Raw genomic sequence first — 23,922 nt, 5'->3', positions numbered from 1 at the left:
CAAACTTTAGGCTTCTTTCCTTCCCCAGAGAGCTCTGGGCTTGGGCCTATTTTTAACCTTAATAACAAATACATCTACCTTCAAAGGCTCATTCTTACTGTTGAAACAAATATTTCCTATTAAACCCCTTTGATCAAGTCTGTTTAATTCCACCTCTCTATAAATAAAAGTTCCTGTCAACCAGGATTACCTCTCTTTATTTAAAAAAAAAAAAAAAAGATTTTTTTTGTTTATTTTGATACATTGGTTTTTGACACTGCCATTTTGCCTTCACACAGTATCTTATAATACTAGGTAAAAAGTATTGCTACATCTGGCTTAAAATTAAAGACCAAAGTTTCAGAATATATAATGAGCTGAGCACATAGTATTTCATTAAAAATAAATATATTGAAAGGCAACAAGCCCATTGACTAAAACATAAGACCATTTTCATACTCAGCAAAGAGTAAACACTCACTCTGGCATTATGTATAATTCTGTGCCTTGAAATTGAAGAGAAACAGGGATCCCTGGATGTCGCAGCGGTTTGGCGCCTGCCTTTGGCCCAGGGCGCGATCCTGGAGACCTGGGATCGAGTCCCACTCCGGCTCCCGGTGCATGGAGCCTGCTTCTCCCTCTGCCTGTGTCTCTGCATCTCTCTCTCTCTCTCTGTGCGACTATCATAAAAAAAAAAAAAAATATTGAAGAGAAACAGACTTCAGATGATAGACATAGAAACAAAGACTGGAAATCTAAATGAAATAAATAAGATGAAAAAAGCATAATTAACGTCTTTTGGGGTCACAAAGTACATTAAGGAACATGATATGGAGATTGTGAACAAGTGCTTTTCATTTTCTCTAAGAAAATTTAAGAAAAGCAATAGTGATCTGTGGCCATAGATACTGAGGCTGTAAAGATATGAGTACTATTTAAATATTCACATAGAATATAGTGAAATCATGGTAAATATCTTGGTTAGGACAATTGTAAGAACATATTTTTTTTCCCTGATATCCCAATGTTGATACTGTTTTAAGTTAAGAATAATACAATTCAATGGCTTTTTCAAAACAATGATTCTAGAACTTTTGAAGTGTGATAATGCTTTTTGAGTGGAATTCTTTTTATACCTGTTTGCATCTTTGATAATGGGGAGATTCTTGTTAATAAGGAAACATGTAATTATTATTAAGGAGGTCATTAGCTTCCATTTTACTTTTAGGAGAGTAGTTATGTCTGAATGAAATACACCATCACTATTTTTATTTTTCAGACAGAGCTGGTATTCATTTACTTTGATTTATTGCACTTCCATTGCTTATTCACCTTAAATTACATTTCATTGTTTCCATCTTGAACAGTAATAGTGTCATCATCATGAATGAGTTTCTCGCATCAAAAAACATGTACCTGCTGTTTTCCATCTGCTTTTCTTGCTCTTTCACCTTGCTAGGACACCTAGGAAGATACATAATAAATCAGGCAAAAATTCTTGGTGTGAGATATCTCTATCCAGGACCCTCAAAGATATCAAGATAATTTGCAAAGTGGGAAAAATGCTTGTTTTTCATATTCATGAAGAGTTTACCACTAACATTTCCTTTTATTATTTACATTGAGGCATAACACATAAAATCCAAAGATATCAAATGCATCATGATTAATTTTTACAAATGTTAAGAATGTCATAATCTGTTCAAATAAAAAATGAAAAAAAATATTCAATATAAGGCTGAAAGCCTATAAGGCATAGTAAAGTGTCTGTCTTCTAAGATTTCAGACACTAAGTTTACTTATGCTTTTTTACTGAAAAGTCTCTGAGATATATTGTACTTCATTTCAAATTTCCCTAAAGCTTAATCAAAGGTATGTCTGTCTTCCCAAGTATTTTTTTTCTAAAAGATATGAGGCAAAAAAAAAAATTGTAAATGATACTTCATTTGATTTGGATGGACCATTTATTCTGGTAGATTTTATTGCTCTGGGAATGAAAGTGAAGAACTAAACAGAATATATGCATACTTTCAAAGTATTTTATTAATGCAGCCATGGAATACTCTATCATTTTTTGCTTTTAAAGATGGAAGTAGTGATAATGTAACATATTTTGCATAGGCAGCGCCATCAAGCCACCCCCTCCCCACTAGATTATTCAGTCAGGTACTTTGAATCTTATGAAAATGTACTGTATATATAAAAATAAATGTATGTATATGATTTGTATGGATACACAATATATTCTGAATTACTGTGTTTGAAGACATTTTTCTTCTAATACATATGCAATTTTTGATCAGGTAAAAGTTTCACCCACAAAAGGAAAAGTTTATTCTCCCAATTTGCTCACCCATGTCCCACATTTGTTCAAACAACCTACTGATATAAAAGTCCTAATTGATCTCTTTCCTTCTATTTTTCTCCCAGCCACACATATAAAATGCCAAATATTGACTCCCTAGAACAATCTGTTGATTGATAAAGCAAAGTGGAATATTGCTGACCGTAATAGTCAAAATTAACTCTCAATGTAGTCTTAGTAGTATCTCAGAAAAGAATAAGAATGGGTAGGGTATATATGAAATTTATTGGGTGTGTGATTTAAGGTGAGTCAATGTGATGTCCTGATGAGAGTTGGGAAAATGAATAGTGTAATAATTTAGGATTAGTGGACACAGAGTTGTCAACAATAAGGACCAGCAGAGGCACATCCTGCAAGGTCATTAAGCTTAGCTGAGCTTTGATTTTTGCTAGTTGAATACTTTCTAGAAGTTTTTGAAACAAAAACAGTTACATACAATTTCATCTTCCTGAACAAATGTTTTCTAGAATAATATGGCCATGTTAGTGTGAAGAATTGAGTAATAGATTGTGTTAATGAAGACATTAAGGTGAATGGGTGTAGATGTGTTTGGTTCTCGGTATCATCTTTCATTGTCATTCTTCAGCGTAAGCTAAAGTGTTGGGTATCAGCATCTAGAGAAATGGTCAATGCATTTCTTCATTTACTATTTTTATTTTCTTCATTTCTTATGAAATGGTGTAACCACATACAAAGTATTTGAGGGTATTTGTTTCAACCTCTATGAAAGTCAAATTTTCCTGTTTTTTTTTTTTTTTTTTTTGGCAGGTCAGTTGTTGGATCATTCAGCATGTCAACAGGACAGCAGCTACGTAAGATCATTTAAGATTCTAAAGATCACACACTTGAACGCTACAACATAGAAAATACCAAGAGAAGGATAGTTATCAGAGCCTGTGAATCAGTTTTTTTTTTTTTTTTTTTTTTTTTTTTTATGATAGTCACACAGAGAGAGAGAGAGAGAGAGGCAGAGACATAGGCAGAGGGAAAAGCAGGCTCCATTCCCCGGGAGCCCGACATGGGATTCGATCCTGGGTCTCCAGGATCGCGCCCTGGGCCAAAGGCAGGCACTAAAACCGCTGCGCCACCCAGGGTTCCCTGTGAATCAGTTTTAAACCAAGATTCAAAAGTGCCTAAATTAAGCCAAGACAACAGAACTTAACTTAAATCCGAAGAATCCACAGAAACATATGGCATTATTTAAAAAAAAAATATCTATATTATGTTTGTGTTTCACAGATCTAGGAAGAATGTTGTGCCTGCATCCATAGAGAATCTTCCAAGGGTCTGTATGGATGCAAGCACAATATTCTTCCCTTAAAACAGCATATATTTTTAACTGTTTGAGGAACCTCCACACAGTTTTCCACAGTGGCTGCACCAGTTCACATTCCCACCAACAGTGTAAGAGGGTTCCCTTTTCTCCATATCCTCTCCAACATTTGTTGTTTCCTGCCTTGTTAATTTTTCCCATTCTCACTGGTGTGAGGTGGTATCTCATTGTGGTTTTGATTTGTATTTCCCTGATGGCAAGTGATGCAGAGCATTTTCTCATGTGCATGTTGGCCATGTCTATGTCTTCTTCTGTGAGATTTCTGTTCATGTCTTTTGCCCATTTCATGATTGGATTGTTTGTTTCTTTGGTGTTGAGTTTAATAAGTTCTTTATAGATCTTGGAAACTAGCCCTTTATCTGATATGTCATTTGCAAATATCTTCTCCCATTCTGTAGGTTGTCTGTGGAAAACTGTGTGGAGGTTCCTCAAACAGTTAAAAATATACCTGCCCTACGACCCAGCAATTGCACTGTTGGGGATTTACCCCAAAGATACAAATGCAATGAAACGCTGGGACACCTGCACCCCGATGTTTCTAGCAGCAATGGCCACGATAGCCAAACTGTGGAAGGAGCCTCGGTGTCCAACGAAAGATGAATGGATAAAGAAGATGTGGTTTATGTATACAATGGAATATTACTCAGCTATCAGAAATGACAAATACCCACCATTTGCTTCAACGTGGATGGAACTGGAGGGTATTATGCTGAGTGAAGTAAGTCAGTCGGAGAAGGACAAACATTATATGTTCTCATTCATTTGGGGAATATAAATAATAGTGAAAGGGAAAATAAGGGAAGGGAGAAGAAATGTGTGGGAAATATCAGAAAGGGAGACAGAACATAAAGACTGCTAACTCTGGGAAACGAACTAGGGGTGGTAGAAGGGGAGGAGGGCGGGGGGTGGGAGTGAATGGGTGACGGGCACTGGGTGTTATTCTGTATGTTAGTAAATTGAACACCAATAAAAAAAAATAAAATAAAAAAAAAAAAATAAATAAATAAATAAATAAAACAGCATATATTATTTTTGGAGAAGCCAATATTATATCTGTGGAGGCCTATTCCAAAATAACTAGTGTTCAATTTAATGAACCATTTGGGCAAGAAGTTCTGTAGCCTTGGACGCTTTGCTGAGTTCTCTTGCTATCTTCTGAACTGCAGGCATGCAGTATTCTCCCTACTGTGTGGGCCTCTTATAAAACATAATTTGAGGGGCTTGAGGACAGAAAAAAAATTAGAATTTAGCTTGAATTATTAGCATCTTAGATTCCAGGAGGTCTGGTTTATTAATGGTGTTTGCCATGTAAAAAAATATTTAGTGGTTGAGCCAATTTTGCAGGAAACCAAACTGATTATTAAAAGAAATTGGTATCGAGGGAATCTGAGTACCTGTAGAAAGAAAATGTGCATAAGCTCAGCAAGTGTGTTTCATCATTCACTTGAGCCAAATCATGATTAAATTGCAACTGGTCTTCTACTTAGGCCAGGAAGTAAATAAGAAGGCAGAAAGTAATTTTTAAAATGTGGGATGTAGAGATGACAGATATGTTTATGAATTGTTCAAAATCTTAATCCAGCAAAAAGAAAAGAAAGTAGCCAGGAAAAAGGATGCACGCTTTATTGAAGTTCAATACGTGACTCTAGCTCTCTGGATTCAGTTCTCTGGATGCTGAGTAGAACCTATCTACCTCCTGAAGACAATTTGCTTCTGTAAGATTTCTAAGAATCTTCACCTCTACCTTTACAATGTTGACAATCATCAAGTGGTTTGAGAATTACTTCTGTCTCTGTGTAATAAATACTGACACAAGGACAAAATTCTGATACTTCACTGATGTGATAATTGTTAAAAGTATCTGTTGAAGTCATTTCCAATGGGGTTCAAATAATGTCTTATTCTGATGTTAATTCAGAGACCCATTGTCCAGATTTTGTTCATGCAGAGGTTGTTTAGGAGGATGTTGAATGCTGCCCATACCTGGTGGCAATATTAGATGTATCCCATATGGAGTCACATGTGATATTTGTTCACGTCTGCTTGTCAGAATGTGAAAATTAGAATTGGTAATGCTATTCACAGAAATTTGGGGTAGCCTCTAAGTAATTTTTCAAGGGAGTAGTAGCCTCAGAAGGTGTTGATCTAGCTGTTATTAAAAAAGAGCAATATTTTAGGCCATGAATGTTTAATAATCCCTGAAAGCTCTGCCAATTTTGGTTTCAGAATTCAATTTGTACTTACCACCTTTTCCAAAGACTAGAGGTGATAAGGACAATTAACTTTCTTATTAATTGCCAAGGCTGTACAAAGATATTTGTAATAGTTCCAGTAAAATGGGTGCCTCTGTCATTAGAAGAGTTATTTCGTAATTTCCCAGAGTGTGAACACAACATCAAGTAATTCTTTGTTGTTGTTAGGGTCATAAGTTCCAGCAAAGAAAGGCTTTAGCCTATCCCAAGAATAAGCACATAGTGTGAGGAACATATTTAAAATGTGTTGCAGGTTAGCTGCATGAAACCTGTTAGAAGACAGCCAAAGCCCCTGGTGTTTGGATTCTTGTCAATGTCTTGCCTTTACAATTTTACCAGAATTATAACAATGATGGATAGGGCATGCACTTTTAAAAATTTTTGGTAAAAATTTTCACACAAATATTGATCAAAAACAATGGCCAATTTATATCGTGATAAATGACTAAATAGTTCCGGCTAATGTCTTATGTTTATGACCATTAGTAAAAATGGAAGACAGTGAAATTCTCGCTTGAATGTTAACAAATAATATAGAGATATGTAGTTAGCTAGGTATGTTTCTTGAATCAAAAACAGATTATGCAAAAAAAACAGGTTATGAGCAGTCAAGGCATTACCTCTTGACACAATACATCTTCAGAAAATTATTACAAGGGGATTTTGGACTAAAATAAATAGGTAGACAGATAAATAAATAGATAATTTGATCAAACCATCAGTTGAAAGATATGTATAAATAATTATTGTACAGGTCTCTGTGATTGATCTAGAGTAGGTTTATTATTAATCCTGATAATCATAAAATCATTACAGTATATGTGTTCTATTTGATACATTCAATTTATTTATTTATTTTTTTAGATTTTATTTATTTATTCATGAGAGACACAGAGAGAGAGGCAGAGACACAGGCAGAGGGAGAAGCAGACTCCATGCAGAGAGCCTGATGTGGGACTCGATCATGGGACTCCAGGATCAAGCCCTGGGTCAAAGGCAGACGCTCAACCACTGAGCCACCCAGGCGTCCCTGATACATTCAATTTAAAGAAAATTGAATTTCTCTCTTGGCTGTTAGCTGGATAAACAATCCAGCTCTTAAAATAGTCTTGAGTTAAATAGTTTTTGGAGAACGTCCAGACAAATCTAATTATTTCTGTTATCTTTCGTTTTATAATATAAATATATATCTCATGTAATCTTTATAAAATTTGAGGTGGCAAAAAAATAAGTATACGATACCATTTCCAAAGACATTGGACATTCTCTTACTCTATAGCTATAGTGTAATGCTAAAAAAAGGAGATACATTAAAACTCCGTATTAATACCACAGTTTGTTTTCCCCTTCAATTGCATACAACCATATTTATCAATTGCTAAGTTTTACATTTATATAGGATGCTTTTGTGTGTGTGTCTGTAACTTCCTAATGCTATTTACCCTTATTATGTTAATCATCATATATACATTAGTTTGTATTCTAGAGTTGGCAAATGAATTATAGTGAGATATTTATAAGATAGCCATCTGCAAAAAATAATTTTGGATTCATATTTTACTCCATTTGATGTCTACAAGCCATAGACTTCAGGAACACACAGATAGCCAAAGCTGGACTTATCACTTGCTAAAACAAGGGACATATGTCATAAACCATGGAAATGTTTGCTCATTTTAGTGGTTGTATAGTAACTTTGTTTCTAGTATCTAACTGGAAATGATTATAAGTTATTTGTCTTTTGTTTTATCCATGTCATAGGAAGTTCTAGTCAGATATTTATTTTCTGCAAAAATTGTCAATGTTAGTAGGAGAACCACATGACCTATATGAAAACAGCTATCCCAGCTACCAGCTCTCATCCATCAGGTATGATTATTTCTTTCTCACTCTTTACATTAAAAAAAAAAAAAATCAAAAAAAAAATCAGCTGTGTTAAAAGTAAAATATGAAAGTGAATCCATTAAAATGCTGGGATAACACATATACATATATTCAATTTTACTATGACAGAAAACCAAATAGCATAACGAATGAGACCAAACATTTTTACTATGCATAAAAATTTAAGATGTCTGCACACACACACACACACACACACACACAAGAAAATCATAGCTATGTATCACAAAGCAAAATGGATGAATGGATGGAAATATGTGTAGTGAAATCATAGGTGAAGAACTGATTCTAGTAAGTATTAATTGCTCTAAGTGAATTAGAAGATTTATTCACGAGAGACACAAAGAGAGAGAGGCAGAGACGCAGGCAGTGGGAGAAGCAGGCTCCATGCAGGAGCCTGACATGGGACTCGATCCCTGGACTCCAGGATCACACCCTGGGCTGAATGCAGATGCCAAACTGCTGAGCCACCCAGGGATCCCCAATAAGAACATTTTAAATTTCAGTTTAGAAAACAACACAAGATCATATTAATAGAGAAAAATCAAGCTCAAAGCATAGAATGTTTTTAGGAGGCAAAAAACATTCTAGTTGCCTGAAATTTGTATATTCATTTGTTTAAATAATTGTCTATGTCACCATTTTCTTATCCATTTATCCATGGAAGTACACTATGGTTGCCTTCACGTTTTCACTTTTGTGAATAATGCAGGCATGAACACAAGCCTACAGATATCTCTTGAGATACTGCTTTCAACTTTTTGGTTATATGATCACAAGTAGAATTGCTGGTTCATATGGTAATTTTGTTTTTAGATTCTTCAAGAACCACCAAACTGTTTTCCACAGGATTGTACCATTTTATATCCCCAGCAACAGTGCACAGGGGTCCCAATTTCTTCACATCCTTACCGACTCTTGCTATTTTCTGGTTTTGTCTTTTGTATTTTTTGTTTTGTCTGACAGTAGCTATCCTAAAGAGTATAAGGTGATACCTCATGGTTTTGACTCTTGAGCATTTTTTCATGTGCTTATTAGCCATTTGTACATCTTCTTTTTTTAAAAGATCTTACTTATTCATGAGAGAGAGAGAGAGAGAGAGAGGCAGAAACATAGGCAGAAGGAGAAGCAGACTCTTCGCAGGGATCCCAATGTGGGACTTGATCTCAGGACCCCCGGATCATGCCCTGGGCCGAAAGCAGCCACTCAACTGCTGAGCTACCCAGGAGTCCCCATTTCTACATCTTTGGAGAAGTGTCTATTCACATTCTTTGCTCACTTCAGAATTAGGTCGTTTATTTTCTGTGCTCTTGAATTTGAGGAATATCATTCAACCTTAAAAAAAAAAACAGAAAATTCTGATGTATGCTACAACATGGATAAGTCTTGAAGACATTATGTTAAGTGAAATAAGCCAATCACAAAAACACAAATTACTATATGATTCTACTCCTATGAGGTACTTAGATTAGTTAAAATTATAGGCACAGAAAGTAGAATGATGATTGTCAGGAGTTTGAAAAATAGGGAAATGAGGTGCTATTGCTTCATGGATATGGAATTTCAGTTTTACAAGATAAAAAGACATATAGTTGGAAAATGGTGATAGCTGTACAGCATTATGAATGTATTCAGTACTGCTAATGCCTATTTTCCTTTTCTTCTGGATGGAGTATCAAAGTGATTAGTGGTCAGAAGAGTCACATTATCAAAATAATAGTACTTTGCATATTGTCAATACATAATCAAAACCTAGGTTTTCCACTAAAATTATACCTACATAAACCATTAAAAACATAAACCCATGAAGTAGCTACTAAGACCAATGAACTACTGCTTTGAACACATACAGAATGTTAATGGTGTCATTGTTCATAATAGATTGATCGTTTTATATCAACCATTGGTTAGCCCTTGATAGCTTTGTTAAAACTCTGAAAATATTTTAACTGAAAAATAAAATGTTGTATCACATATAGAGAGAAAAATGTAATCTTACCCAAATCTGCAGACATTGAAAACAGATACTGGTGATCTTATCAATAAGCAAAGTTAAAAACCAGGAGAGAGATGAAGGAGAGAGAGAGAGAGAAAAGGAGAAAATATTACCAATATCATCTATAAATATACAGAATTTCATTTTACTATGGTGATTTTTCCCTTAGGTTAACTCTGTCCCCTTCTGGAATCTCAATAAATATTGAGAATCCAGTGAATAAAGAATCCTTGCACACTAATTGTCTATTCTCCCAACATTATCCCTAATTTAATGAAGCCTGCAAGTTGTATGGAAAATTTTGTATAAATGGTTGACAAGATTCCCATCTTCTCTGCTCACCATCCTAATTTTTTTTTTCTGCTGTTTATCTTTATGGCATTTGGGTGAAATAGGTAAATTGTTACCAGGTTAGGAAGGAAATAAGTAAATTGTTCCAGGTTAGGAAAGCCCTGATTATCTGCCATCTCTATTTACTTATAGATTTGAAAGTCAAAAATAGGCTGAGGATTTAGATTTTATCTAATTCTCTTTTCTCATGACGATAGTGTAAATGATAAGGTAAATGTAAATGTAATCCTCAAACTGCAAATTTTTTATGAAAATAATAAAGTAACCTATATTTTATGCCATCTCTACTTTATGTAGAAGTCATTCTGTTAAGAGAACCACTTAATATCGTGGGATTTCAAAGTATGTTAATGCTAAATCAGAAATTTAATATATTTTTCTTATAATATGTTTTATTTAAATGCCATCAACTATGTATGCTAGCTGAACATTTGCAAAGAAGTGATTAAACAGTTCTTTTTTCAAGAGATTTCCAATAAGCCCTAATGACCAGAGCAGCATCTGTAGCTAAAATTTTCAAGCAGTCCATGTGTGTTTGCTGTATGTGGTGTGAGAATTTAGCATATGTAGTGTTTGATGTTTTAGTTTTTAGACTGAGGTATTAATTAAAGCAAACTCTTTACTTTAGGCAAGTGGAAGACACATTGCTATAATATATTTATAGTAACAAATGAGGTCTTAAGAACATTCCTTCTGCAAATAAAACTTGTACTAAAGGAAGCGGACTTCACTTCTCTTGTGCTAAAATATAATATTCCACTCTTTCATATTTACAACTGCAGTCTCAAAATGTGCTGCAAATTTTAATATTTGCCAGCATCTTTTTGTACCCACACATAATTGCCTATAGACTAGATGAGGATAATTGTTTTCAATCTAAACTTAATTTTTTAAATGCTCATTAAATTTATGATCTCCTCTAGAAGGGAATTTGAAATATGTTTAGTAGGACATATCTAAAGTTATATTAATGTAGATCGAGTCAGTGATTGCTCTGCCAACTGCTTTTCAAGGATTAGTAACTTTAGCATTTATTTTCCATCACCCATATTTGATACGATAGTGCATCTTCAGTATGCCAAGTTTGACATCTGCTGCATTTCTCATTCACTGAAGAATTGTTCAATACTTGATTTACTTAAGAAAATGAATGAATCAGGTAAAGTCAGGTCCGTTACTTATATGTAAGTATAAGACTTATATGTAAGAGGAGGGAAACAGTGAGAAATAAGTAAATTGCTATGTGACAAAGGATAACGATAGACTCATTTTAATTTGCATGACAATATCACATGTATGTTAAAACAATATGATAGAAGTTCAAAGAGAAACTACATATAGGAGATGAGTCTTAAAAAAAAAAATCTTCACCTGAGCATTGTCGTATGCCATAAATAAAAATGAATGAAAAAAATTTTGCTGAAAAATGTGCTAAGGTGTTTTCTCTTTTAATTATTATTTCATAACAATTTAACTCTTTATACTTAATGTGAAAGATAATCTGAAATTAATGTCAATAATTACAATATTATATAATGATTTCTCCATCAAATTAACATTGCTATTTAAATGTGACACAAATAGTTCCATTATTTTCCTGGCCTCAATTTCATAACTGATTATACTGTGACACACAGAGGTGAGTGCAAGAGATTTCAGTGTCTATTATAAATGGATTTCACTTACTAAGTTGATAAATATTACACATGCTTCAAGAATACTGCCAAAGTAAATTCTCTGAAGCACACATTGCTTTTTCATTTTTCCTTCTACATATTTAAACAAGGGTCTTAAGTTTATATTCAGAATGAGATGGTTAGCCATTTGTATTTATCAACTACAACTTTGTATCACACCAGAGAATATAATGACAGAGAAATGATTTGAATAATTAATTTCAAACCTTCCAAACTATATGATTCAACATCTGGCAAATTTACAAGAGAAAAACATTAGAATTTTTATGACATGTAGTCTCCATTCATTCACTGTAACTAATGTTTATGAGCTCCAATATGGAAACGTGCTCTGGTTCTCTATTCCCCTGTCTTCACCATGGATAACATTCCTGGAACAAAAGTTTTGTCTACCAATTAGTGAGTAAATAGATATAGGTGAATACATACATACACAACCTAACAACGTTTTAATAGTTTGTACAGCTGTCAAAGTTTTTCTGCATCCAGTTTAAGCAAACTGAGTTTTGAAGTTGACTTGAACAACAAATGATAAGCTTAAGATAGATTTGGATATTAAAACGTGCCTTTTAAAGTAGTGAATACAAGGGCAGCCCGGGTGGCTCAGAGGTTTAGCGCCACCTTAGGGCCCAAGGCGTGATCCTGGAGACCTGGGGTCAAGTCCCGTGTTGGGCTCCCTGCATGGGGCCTGCTTCTCCCTCTGCCTGTGTCTCTGCCTCTCTCTCTCTGTGTCTCTCATGAATAAATAAGTAAAATCTTCAATAAATAAAAAGTAAAGTAGTGAATACATCATGGTGAAAAGGGGAGATGATTGTCCAACTCTCGTTTTTGTAACTAAATCTTAAATACTCACTGCATATTTGAAAGATTATGTATCACACAAAGCAAAACAAAAACCCCCACAGAGTGTAATTATTGTTAAATTTTCTTCTATGAATTTGTATGTCTGCAATACTCTCAAAATAAGAACACTAAAATTGTCAGAATTACCAAATATGCATTTATCTTTAAAATGATACAATTCATTACTAGAGACTTTGCCAGAAAACAGAATGTAGGAAATCATTTTATTCTGAATTAATATAATTAATATATATCTGAGTCTTCACTCTTTTTTACCTGTAGATGAACTATCTTCACTGATCCTGGGAAGATATGCCTTTCGAAATATGTGTCTGCAGCTGAACAGTAAACAGGTAAAACTAATGAAAAAGTATTCATCTCATTATAAAGTGAACTACGTTGTCTCTACACTCTCTAAACATAGGTGGGATAAACAAGAGAGCTATTCTGATCCTCAACTAGTCATGTAACATTTAGAGCTGAAGCGATCAATAAAGTAAAACAAACAGTTGTGTTTGCTTATTAAAAACCAGTGCAACCAAAATATTGAAGATTATGATTTGTAATTATTCTTACTTTTTAACGCTTACAACCATCAAAATCTCTTCTTTTTTTCCCTTAGCAGTATTTATTTCTCTTAACAACATTTAGGGGAAGTTCCCCTAGCAGTATTTATTTCTCTTAACAACATTCAAGGGAAATAGCATGACATCTGGTAAATGTGTTCCATCACTTGTCAAACGTTTTAACCATATTTTAAGTTGAATTTCGCCATCAAAAACTTATTTCTGGAGAACCATCTCAATAAAATTCTAAATGTTCAATCCAGAAATAAGAAATTGATTCAATATCAAATTCTTGTCCTGCATTCATAAATGCACTTCAAAACTATTGTGTTTTGGTGGGGGGTTTTTGACAATGAGATTCATACTACATTAAAATATTAACATACTATTGAATAAATGATTTCCATTTCTGAACGAGATCAGTCCAGTGGGTGGAATTTTATTTATAAGTCTCTACTTCTTAAATGTTTAATATGGTGCTTATGAACATGGTTGTATTAGATTAAAATCTAAAATATCCTGCTAAGGGATCCCTGGGTGGCGCAGCGGTTTGGCGCCTGCCTTTGGCCCAGGGCGCGATCCCGGAGACCCGGGATCGAATCCCACATCGGGTTCCCGGTGCATGGAGCCTGCTTCTCCCTCTGCCTGTGTCTCTGCCTCTCTCTCTGTCTCTCTGTGACTATCATAAATAAATAAAAATAAAAAAAAATTAAAAAAAAACCAATGCAAAAAAAAAATAAATAAATAAAAATAAAAATAAAAATAAAATATCCTGCTAAAAAATATAATAAAATACCATGCTAAAATGCTATATTGTAGTATCTGTAGTTTTATGTGAGATTTTGTCTATGAAAATTATAATTGCTGGTCAGATGTTATGGTCATGTGATTCGATGGTTAGTGATCTATGCTGTTTGAAGAAGTGCTAAATGGAATGCCAACATTTATTTACACACAGATACATAAGTAGATAGTAAATAGAGATGCATATTGAAACTGTATTTACCATATACTTTAAAATAAGATACATTTTATTTTACTAATATTTATACCATAAAATCACTTCTTTTGTATTTATTTATTTATTTATTTATTTATTTATTTATTTATTTAAATCATTTCTTTTGGAAAACATTGTAGTGGTTATGATTTATTCATGTCTTCTTCTAAAGAATTGTTTTATTGTTGTAAAAGTTGATCAAAATCAAAATCTACGTACATAAACTTGAATAAAAATAATTCCCTTATGTAAACATAGAATTATTCAAAAACACATTTCCTTTGTATTCATCAAGTAGGATTTTATTTTCGTATTGAACAAAGACGGAACTCAATTATATGAGCACCATTTGTACTATTTTTAGTTCAGTGGCTGCTATGTTTGGTGATTTTCTCAATGCCTCATCCTGTATCATTACTGCATTTAAGAAACAGTGAGACACTTCTTACTATCCAAAACTGTTAATGCAAACATTGAAGTCAAGTATGTGTATGATCAGTAATAAACGCTATCAAGAACAAAGTGAAATTTCCATGTCAGTTTAAATATGAAATGTGTGTAATATGAAAAATATCCTAAGTGCAGTGTTCCTTTTTAATACTTTGGAATTCCCAGTATTTTATCTGTTTGCATATGTAGTTTTTTATGTTTCTCTTCTAAAAATTACATATATTAAAAACCATGTCCACTTTGTGAAAAAGTCGTATCTATAAAATACAAAGAGCCATATGCTGCTTTTCTTCTGCAATTCCTTGTGCTTCTTTTTAAATCATCTTTTTAAACTCAGTGGAATCTCATTTTAATATTAATTGTAACATTTTCCACTTAGATAGTGCTTTTCCTCTGAAGAAAGCCAAAGCACTTAGCAGTGCAAAATCGCACCATCAGCCAGGACAAATATGTGAGGAAGGACTCCATAAATGAAAAGCCAATTTAAACTAGGAAATGATTTGAATTCATACCCCTTTCAATCAGGCAACAGGAAAAGAACGAATTTTTCACCAACTCTAAAGGTTTGTAGCAGAAGAGAAAAGTAAATTCCACTGCTGGGGACCTTGTGGTTCAAAAGACATATGGGAAGAAAGTAGGAAGGACAAGAATTATACACTAGACCTGTCTACGTGAAGCTGATAAAATGGATTATAGACTGCTGGGCCTGACCTGATTCATTCAAAAGAGCAAAACCTAGTAGGTGATACATTCCAGGGAATGCATGCTGATCAAGAAGCCCAAGAGTACAGTAGAAAACACAAATACACACCTACTCCACACACAGATGCACATATACACATATGCACACACACACATTTCTCTACTCTATTCTGTGTATAAATGATAGTTACACACATACCTTTCTTCGTGTCTAAAAGAACTTTGTTGAAATCCTTATTCAGTTCATTGCCAGCTTAAAGCCTCAAAGCCTTTATGCTTTCATCTGAAATGGGAAGACAAAGACACATTTCTTGACATATTGTGAAATTATAATGAACCAGAGTATATACAGTTAACAAAAAATATAATTATTTCACGTTTACCTTTAATCATTGGATGTATTCAGTGAATTATCAATATCATTGGTATACTAATGCAGAAATAGCTTTAGTATAGCTACAGATATGGTAAAAATAATATAATTTAGTAATGAGATCGATGTTCTTAATCAAGGGAAACAATATTTATCTCTATTCTTTTTTTTTATTTTTTTTTATTTTTTTTTTATTTTTTTATTTTTTTTTTATTTTTTTTTTTATCTCTATTCTTGTTGGAAAATAAAGATTATTTTAAATAGTATCATGATCTTCCTCCTGTTATCAATTTGCTTTTGTAAATTGATTACTTGGAATTTTTAAGTTCCCTTTATAAAAATCAAAACTCAGAGCTCCTCTTATTCCGTGAAGTTCTCCTTTCCTGATAAAAATTTAAACACAAATTTGATTTTATATTAAATATAAACCTTATTATATGCAGTCACTTAATAATAGCTTAAATTGGATCTTCTTCTGTAATCCTCAATAAAATAAGTACTCTCAACTTTTCCAAGAAAAATTCAATACGTTCTCAGTAGTAAAAAAAAAAAAATCGATATGTTTTTTTGATATGTTAATTCTGTGAATTAAGAATGAGCTGGTGCTAAGAGAAATAGTATTTTGTTTGCTACTTTAAGTAAAATTTATTTAAAAAACAATCACCCTAAATCTCTTATATATATCCTTAAGAACAGAAACATCCCTTCTCTCTTGATGTTTCTTTCTATCTGCAACCGGGTTTGAAGATCATTTCACCTTCCCAAGTCTCCATTTTATACTCTATTATTTCTCCCTGCAACAATGGATCAGACTGCCTTGACTAATCTAACATTTTCATGTAACAGTTGCATAAACCCCATGATACTATGTTTGGATTTTACCTGTGTTACCCAGTATTTGCCTGTTCACTCTGGTAGAAAAATCTATTATCTGTTCATCATCTCATTTTTGCGTTATTCTCATCCTTCTTATTCCTTCATGTATCTCTGTATTTACACACCAAAGAGCCACTTTTAAATAACTAAATATTGTTTGGATTCAATACAACACTCATGATATTTATGGGAGCTGTTATTTTGGATCACAAAGTATGAATCATCTTCATGACAGCAGTCAAAGCCAAGCTAACTTTTCTGGGAAGCAATATTAATCCTTTGTTTCTCCTTAATTCAAAACACTAATTTCCAAAATGACAGCAATACTGCAAACCATTTTAGTAACTACAGCAGCCATACTGACTTCCATACTAACAGAAAGCTCAATTTATATAATTACATTTGACATATTAGATCTCACTTCACTACTGAATCAGCTAACTCTTTTCCTCTGCAATTCTTAATCCTCTCAATTTTTGATGGTAAATGCATATTCACCAATTAAAGTGATGGAGGAGAAAGTATCAAGAGGCCTGTCCTAGCACTCTCATCCCTAACAAGTAGTAGCCTGTAAGCTGGAGAAATCTGAAGCTCATCATACACAAGCTTTAGAATGGACCCCTAAATCTTTGAGGTGAATGCAGCTAACTTATGTAAACATATCTAGCAAAATAATTATTGTCTCAAGATTAACATATGTTAAGTGGTGCCCGGTGGCTCAGTTGGTTAAGTGACAGACACTTGATTTTGGCTCAGATCATGATCTCAGGGTCATGGGATCAAGTCCCTGCATCAGCTCCGTGATCAGGAGGAATCTGCTTGAGATGGTCTCTCTCCCTCTGCCCATCCCTTTCTTAAGTAGATAATTATATCTTTCTTAAAAATCAGAATAAATTAATTAAAAGTTTGCCATTTTTTCCTTGAGGCCTCATTTGGACATCCATTACAATTAAGTTCTCCATCTTCCATGCTTTAGCCATGGGTTTCTTATGATTCATCAGATGATAGTTCTTAACATTAAAAGCAAGATTATTCAACATTAGATGATTTTAAAAAAAGAGATTTTATATTTTTAGATAGAGAGTGAGCAGGGGGAGGAGAGGGGCAGAGAGAGAGGTGGAGAAGATCTCAAGCATACTCTCTGCTGAGCATGAAGCCTGATGAAGGGCTTGATCCCACAATCCTGAGATCATGGCCTCATGACCTGAGCTGAAATCAAGAGTCCAATGCTTAACAAATTGAACCACCCAGGTGCCCCTGCATTGGGTCATTTTTTTCCAGAAGTGTTCATGTTAGATATATAACAAATATGTAGTATTTGAAACCAATCTGTTTGTCAGGGAAAAATCTAACTCAGCTTAAAAATCAAGACTCCTATTTTCTGAAATATTTTTAATTATAAAATATAATTTTATGTGCAAAAGATATTTTGTAATATATTTAATGATACAGATTATAAAAAGATTAAATGAACAGAATTGTCTTAAATTTCAGAATGTTTAAGGATAATATTTCACCAATACCAATCAAGCACCAATTATATACTAGACTCTGCTCAGTGAAAAGTGTCATAAGATCACTTTCATGACATATATATTCAAATGGCTATGGAAGTAAGGGTCTTTTTAGATACTGGAAAAGAAACAGTATTTCTTGAAATACACATTCAAACCTATTTTATAGCTCCATTTCCACTTAAGATGTCATGTAAAATCTATTTAAAATGAAACTTTCAAGAGACTTCTCATTGTTACTACCTAGCAAAGTTATCAAAGAAAAGATCCATCTTATTTGCTTGTTTGTTTGTTTATTTATTTAGGTTTGACGATATTTGAGGTTATAATAATCCACTTATCTATACAACATCAAAGTGGAGGTGTTCCTAGTATTAATGTTTGTTTTTAAACTTTTTCAGCTGTGTGGTAGCTTGAGTGGTCTATAGTTGAATACACTCTAATGCCAGATGGAATATCAGAAAATGTGTATGAGGCTTTAATTATCTGAAAACCCGAAATGAACCGCTTCTCATGATACCTGGGGATTTTAATGAAGAGCATACATATGTTCTTCCTGCTAATTGAAGATGAGCTTCATTTTAATGGATTTAATCTCCTGAGAATTTAAAACATAAAAAAGAGAAGAATTGAAAAGAATTTTAAAAACCCAAAGTTAACTTTGTTAAAACTCTTCCTATTGAATAGAAAACTGTTGGAGGTTTATATTTTTACGGCAGATGATTGTGTTGAATATGTAACATATCTATGATATGGAAGTTCAGGAAAGTATAGGTATTAGTTTTTTCACATTTCTCAAACAAGTGATACTCAAGCAAAGTATCAGTGATATATCTGAATAAAGCAGTAGATCTACAAGTTTAAATTTGAGTAGTAAACATATTTTTTTTAAAAATGGAGTATGAATAGTGCAGTAGCAATACCTAGGTATTTGGAGGTAGAAAATTCTTAGATGTAGTTTAGAATAATTGAAAAATGTTTTATAAGGTAATCATAACAACTTTGGAAGAAGGAAAAAAAAATGAATTTGAATGTGAAAACAAAAGAGATGCCTGGGTGGCCCAGTGGTTGAGCATCTGCCTTAGGCTCAGGTCATGACCTGGGGGTCCTGGAGGGATCCTGCCTCTCCCTCTGCCTACGTCTCTGACTCTCTCTCTCTCTCTCTCTCTCTCTTTGTCTTTCATGAATAAATAAATAAATAAAATCTAAAAAAGAAAGAAGGAAGGAAGGAAGGAAGGAAGGAAGGAAGGAAGGAAGGAAGGAAGAAAGAAAGAAAGAAAGAAAGAAAGAAAGAAAGAAAGAAAGAAAGAAAGAAGAAAGAGAAAGAAAGAAAGGGAAAACAATGGATCAAACTGAAAGGGAAATAAAAATTAAATGCACTTTAAATGTTATAAATATGTACAGTACTTCCAAAATTGTCCACATTTATTAGGAAATATTAAAAGTTATCTTGAAATTACATGATTCATTCAATGATGGGTCTGTGTACAAGTTGCCAAATGACCATATCAGCGGTTAATCCAATCATTGCTTTGGGGTTAGAAATGGAGAGTTCCCCAGGAATAACTGGGAATGTAAATATGAATAATCCTGGAGAAGAAGGTGATGCTGGGCAGAAGAGACTGTCAGAGGAAAAAGAAGTTAAAATAACATAAAAAGGAATTTATGGTTCAAACATGGAGGATGGTATTGAATGGCCAGAGAGAGACTAAAATGATTGTGAAAAAAAAATAGTGGGAGGTGGGTATTGGCAACATTTACCCTGGCACCGCCCAAAGTAGACTGTGCAGCCCTAGTCCCCTTGACAGGTATGTTCTTGTACTAAATAACAAATGTCATGACATCTTGATATCATCATGAATTTGCTTGAGGGAGTCTCAATATTCTGATTGCGCATTCACCAATTGCTAACTATGACCATCACCAATATGTTGACTGTGCTGGACACTGCTTTTTATTGCCTACTGAGTCGTTCTTTTGTGAATTTATAAATTGCTATCTCTAGATAACACAATCTAAATCTGCTCATCTGCTCAACTCTGGGCTCCAATGGTACTGATTTGCTTAGCTGAAGGTTTGGACTGAGGAAATAGCCATAGTTGGAGGTATTTTACCAAGACAATGCCACCTCACGTGTCCATATGTGAGTGTCTGTATGGCATTGACCAGGGGAGAGGCTGAATAACAATCAAGTTATTATCTTTGTTCTGGAAGAATGCCATTCCCATCAAGACATTTTGTTTTGAGTCTACTTGTTCCAAAACATTTCTATTTTTAATATGCTAAAGTGTATCATTCACTCAAATTTCAGTTATGCTGATGACAGTATGAGAAGCCTCCCGTGGTCTGGGACCACATGAATCTTAGAACTAAATCAATGCTTTCTAGAATTAAAAAAAAAAAAAAAAAAAGATAATTCACTAATTTTTTTTAAATGATTTTTTTTTAATTTTTTTATTTATTTATGATAGTCACACAGAGAGAGAGAGAGAGAGGCAGAGACACAGGCAGAGGGAGAAGCAGGCTCCATGCACCGGGAGCCCGACGTGGGATTCGATCCCGGGTCTCCAGGATCGCGCCCTGGGCCAAAGGCAGGCGCTAAATCACTGCGCCACCCAGGGATCCCCATAATTCACTAATTTTAATAGAATTCTAGAACGTAGAGCATTTGTTCAAGTGATGGCACACCTTACTCCTGGTGATAATTTAGAGGACCTAGCTGTTGAAGTTATTGAATATAGCCTTATTTCTCTAAGGTTTGCTGTTTACTCATGGTGACATACAATGATTAGGGAGAAGGGGCCCAGGACCTGGCATGAATCACCCACCAAGGAAGAAAAGAAAATTTCACCTGGCAAACAAGACATAGTATTTATATGGCATAATACATAACAAGCCGTGGGACTCCCAAACTGGAAAGGATTAATGTCAGCCAATATGCAGGATAAGAAAACAGAAATGCCAAAAACTGTAGGGTCAGCAGTTAACTATGATTTATTTTATTTAATTTATATTTTATTTTATTTCATTTCATTTTATTTCATTTTATTTTATTTTATTTTATTTTATTTTATTTTATTTTATTTTATTTTATTATTTTATTTATTTATTTGACAGAGAGACAAAGCAATCATAAGCAGAGAGAGAGGCAGACAGAGGGGAGGGAGAAGCAGGCTCCCCCCTGAGCTGGGAGCCCAATGTGAGGCTCCATCCCAGGACTCTGGGATCATGATCTGAGCCAAAGCAGATGCTTAATCAACTGAGCCGCCCAGGTGCCCTTAACTATTATTTAAACACAAGAGAAATAACAGAAAATGTCAGTTAAAACCTTTATATAGATTGTCGTTATGTGATACTGATCCTGGGAGTTCACCAACTCCATGTCCTAAGCCTCCCTGCTAACTGCCAATTGGGTTCTATTAATGCATAGCACTGGTGGGAGAATGGAAAGCAGGAGAAGGGGAGAAAGACGTTTCTAGATTGAGTCGGAGCCACAGGCAGGCCCTACAGTTGTACACCAGTGGTTAATATCCTAGTGGGCACTTTCGCCTCTTCTAGCACCAGCCTTGTGGGAAACCCTCCTGAGGAGTCATGAGTTTTGAAACCATCCCTTTTCTTTTGTCTCCTACTAGTCTTAGGGCCAATAATTGCTTCCTGTGATAATCATACACTGTACTGCATTATAGTGTTTTGTTTTGTTTTTTTGTCTTGTTTTTGTCATTTAGCCTTCTATCACTAGTGTGGTCATTGGTAGAAATATCTCTCACAGTTTCTATGTTCTTACGGGCTCCCTTTTTGATAGAACACCACTACTTTGCCTCCCTTTCTTCCTTTATCCTACTTTTGGGGAAAATGAAATGCCTCATTTAATGTACATAGCCACTTGTTTCTGACTATTGGAGAAGTAAGCAACTCCACAGCCTGGATTAATATTAAATTCATGATAAAAAATCCCAAATGCATACTTCCAACTGTCCTAAAAATGCATTCTCATTTTTCTGGTATCTATCATCCAAAGTGATGTTTTTATGTACTTTAATATGCACTACTGTTTGTTCTCCCCTTCTCTTACCTTGTGGGTCAGAAAATTTTTTTTTAAAATTACTAATAATAAAGAATTATTTCAATGAACAAATATAACTATCTACATATTTCCAGCTCACACTCATTTTCTGTCTTCCTACATCATAACAAAGACCAAACCAATCTCTCAACTCTATTCGGAAGCCCAAACTTCATAGTTTTTCAAAGACTTTGCAACTGGAAGTGTCTCTTTTGTATTGGTTCATCAATCCCTCTGTTGCTAATCAATAACTCCATGACCATATGTATATGGTATTTTTTTCGTATCATGAGATATCCTCCATTAAGCCACTTTTCTTCACAACTAATGCCCTTTTTTGTGTCCACTTCACAGTAAAACTTCTTTTGAGTTGTTTTAAGTTTGCTTTGACATATGCTCATTTCTAATTCTCTTGTCAAAACACTCAGATTCTGGCCCCACCCCTCTGCTGCAACTACCAATTACAAAATCCTTCAAACTTCTACACCACCTTAGTCTTTTTTCACTTCTCAGAAACTATAACTCAGTGACCCCACCTAGGAGCCTCACTGATGATCTTTGTCCTAACTCACAGGTATGCCTCTTTGAGGCCCCCCTTCTGTTCCTGCTTTTCAACATTTGCAAAGTGGATATGATTGGTTGTCTCCTCTCTCCATGATCTCATCTTGTCCAGTGATTTTGGAGCTCATTCATGTGTTAATGGTGTTCTCTTGTTGATAGCTATGAGCCAGACCTGTCTTCTGTCCTCCAAACTCAGGCGTGAAACTGCTTTTCCTACATTACAAACAACTGGCTCATGTCAGTCATTTTCTCACCTCCAGGTATAGTCTCCTTTCTCTATACTGTGGTGTTCATAGTACATAGAACTGTGTGAAATAATCTCAATTTATTTGACGTAATCAACCCACCCTCACTAGAATACAAGTGCCATGAAAGCGGGACATTTTTTCCTCTATTATGTTTACACTATGAGCTTTTACAAAAGGGACCATAATATCAATAGCTCCGCAAATTTTTGTTAAACAAATAAAGGCATGAATAACCCCTGAGAAAGGGGTCTGTTGCCTGGTAAAGTACTTGCTTATGAAATATATGCATTGTAGGGGACTAAATAGAAATATCTGGCTATTTGAGGGCAGAAATGACCCTGAGAATGGATTAAAGTTGTTGCTCCACGGGTTTAAAGTTTCTGTCATGCAAGATGAGTAAGTTCCAGAGATCTATTGTACAACATAGTGCCTGCTCATAGCAATATATCATGGGATGCCTGGGTGGCTCAGCAGTTGAACGTCTGAATTTGGCTCAGGTGTGATCTCAGGCGTCCTGGGATGGAGTCTCAGTGGGCTCCTGTAGGGAGCCTGCTTCTCCTTCTGCTTATGTTTCTGCCTCTCTCTGTGTGTCTCTCATGAATAAATAAATAAAATCTTAAAAACAAAACAAAACAATATGATATCGTTCCCTTAAAATGTCGAGGGTAGATCTCACGTGTTCTTATCACACACACTACAAAATTAATTAAATAAAATAAATACAAAGGGAGACTCTGAGAGGTGTTGGGTATGTATATTGCTTTGATTATGGTGATGGTATTATGAGTACATACATATGACCAAGTTTATCAAAACGTGTACATTAAACACGTGATTTTTTTGGTATACAG

General features: G+C 34.4%; 1 long non-coding RNA gene across 1 annotated transcript; it reads right to left on the bottom strand.

Moving 5' to 3' along the window:
* Window positions 1-1,374: 1,374 nt before the first annotated feature.
* On the bottom strand, window positions 1,375-15,706 carry LOC119871651. The gene is made up of 3 exons (XR_005357657.1): window positions 15,636-15,706; window positions 12,995-13,056; window positions 1,375-1,443 (listed from the first exon to the last, which is right to left on the bottom strand). It is a non-coding gene; the product is annotated as an uncharacterized LOC119871651 (long non-coding RNA).
* Window positions 15,707-23,922: the final 8,216 nt, after the last annotated feature.

This window comes from Canis lupus, chromosome 4 (assembly GCF_011100685.1).
Source record: "Canis lupus familiaris isolate Mischka breed German Shepherd chromosome 4, alternate assembly UU_Cfam_GSD_1.0, whole genome shotgun sequence".
Classification (NCBI taxonomy): Eukaryota; Metazoa; Chordata; class Mammalia; order Carnivora; family Canidae; genus Canis; species Canis lupus.
The sequence above is the reverse complement of the archived record's forward strand: the minus strand, read 5'-3'. Positions and strand labels throughout refer to the sequence as shown.